Genomic DNA, 2,088 nt, shown 5'->3' with positions numbered 1-2,088 from the left:
TTTAGATTAAATGAGTTTATTCTTACTGATAGTAGGAGGATGGCAGCCTTAGAGTCAATACAACATGCCTTGCAGAAAAGGGAACAGGGAGTAAGGTGGGATTTTAAAGAGAGCATCAGAAAGGTATGTGCTCTAACTATCCATGGAATCCAAAATTAAGCAGAAAACCCATTTAACTTCCTCAGTTGTTTCTTACTTCCCCACTAATAGTAATAAAAAGACCATTTCATCCCTTTTCCAAAGCAATAAGCAGGTTTTACAGAAGCGAAGGCAGCTGTTACTACCTCACAGCTCATTGTCTTATCTTCTCTCACCTGCAGGCCTCTAGGGTCTCCAAGGCATTCCAGAGCAAAAGGTCAAAGGCCCTTAAGGGATGCCTGGCTCGATAGTAAATTTCTTTAGCCATCACCAGACCTGTGTAAATTATCATTAGGTCTGAGCACTTTAATGACTGGGATAGAGCTGTTGATTTCTGGCCAGGCAAAACCACAATACCATCAGGTTAGGAATGGCTGTCACGTCCCAAAAATAAATAAGTAAAAATAATAATTATTAATAATAATAAATAATGAATGTCAGTGTTCTTGGAGAAAACACTCCATATAATTCTAGTATTGATAAAGATTTGTCTGGGAGCGCAATGTTACAGAGTGGAGAGAGTGAGAAGGCTGCCTCTGGCTCGCATTCTCACAATCATTGCAGTACATTGAGCTCCATAGAGAGCGCTGGGGCAAGCGAGAGCTGGATGGGCACTAGACAACTTGTGCCTCGCAGATGAAAATCAACTAAACATGGGCAAAGGAGGTCCTAAGAAAAGGAGAGGCAAAATGTTCTCATACGCATTCTTTGTACAAATCTGCCGGGAGGAGCACAAGAAGAAACACCCGAATGCGTCTGTCAGCTTCTCAGAGTTCGCCAAGAAGAGCTCAGAAAGGTGGAAGAGCATGTCTGCTAAAGAAAAGGGGAAATTTGAAGACATGGCAAAGGCTGACAAGGCTCATTATGAAAGAGAAACGAAAACCTGCATCCCTCAAAATGGGAAACCAAAAAAAAGTTCAAGGACCCCAAATCACCCAAGAGGCCTCTTTTGGCCTTCTTGTTCTGTTCCGAGTACTGCCCAAAAATCACAAACATCCTTGTTTATCCATTGGAGATGTTGCAAAGAAACTAGGAGAGATGTGGAAGAGCACTGCAGCAGATGACAAGCAACCCTATGAAGAGGCTGTCAAGCTGAAGGAGAAATACGGAAAGGATATTGATGCCTGGAGAACTAATGGAAAACCTGATTTTTAAAAAAAAAAGTGATCAAGGCTCGAAAGAGCAAGAAAAAAGAAGAGGAGGAGGAAGAAGAGGAGGAGGAACAGGAAGAAGAGGAAGAAGAAGGAGGAAGAGAAGGAGGAGGAAGAAGAGGAAATCGAAGGTGAAGAAGATGATGATGATGAATAAGTTGGTTCTAGCGCACCTATTTTTTTTCTTGTCTATAAAGCATTTAACCCCTCTGTACACAACTCATTCCTTTTAAAGAAAAAAAATGAAATGTAAGGCTATGTAAGATTTGTTTTTAAACTGTACAGTGTCCTTTTTTGTATAGTTAACACACTACCGAATGTGTCTTAAAGTGTATTAAAATGATATTCCTATCCTGGTGGTATTTTCAATAGCCACTAGCCTTGCCTAGAACACTCTGGGGGCTGTAAATTGGCATGGAGATTTAAAGCAGGTTCTTGTTAGTGCACAGCACAAAGTAGTTATATATGGGAACAGTAGTTTGGTTTTTGTTTTGTTTTCTTTCTTTTAGTTTTAGTTTTGTTTTTGTTTTCTTTCATTTTCAGTTATCTCTGATGCAGTTTATACGACCATAATTGTTTTTGTTAACTGAATACCACTGTGTAATTAAAAAAAAAGAAATTGCCGCTGTTTTGATGACATTCTGAATGCTTCTAAGTAAATACAGTATTTTTTTAAAAAAAATAAAAATAAAAAGATTTGTCTGGCAGCCACAGGTCATAAGTGAGAGTACTTGTTTCACAGGGAGCTTGCCTTTAAACTCCCATCCAGAATTCCATCAATGTGTTTCAAACAGTATCT

The 2,088-nt window shown here is 39.2% G+C and overlaps 1 pseudogene; it reads left to right on the top strand.

Annotated features, from left to right (window-relative positions):
* Positions 1 to 791: 791 nt before the first annotated feature.
* Positions 792 to 1,446, top strand: LOC114623763 (annotated as a pseudogene).
* Positions 1,447 to 2,088: the final 642 nt, after the last annotated feature.

This window comes from Grammomys surdaster, unplaced genomic scaffold (assembly GCF_004785775.1).
Source record: "Grammomys surdaster isolate TR1022 unplaced genomic scaffold, NIH_TR_1.0 64, whole genome shotgun sequence".
In the NCBI taxonomy this organism is placed as follows: domain Eukaryota; kingdom Metazoa; phylum Chordata; class Mammalia; order Rodentia; family Muridae; genus Grammomys; species Grammomys surdaster.
This window is presented reverse-complemented; position numbering and strand designations above follow the sequence as displayed.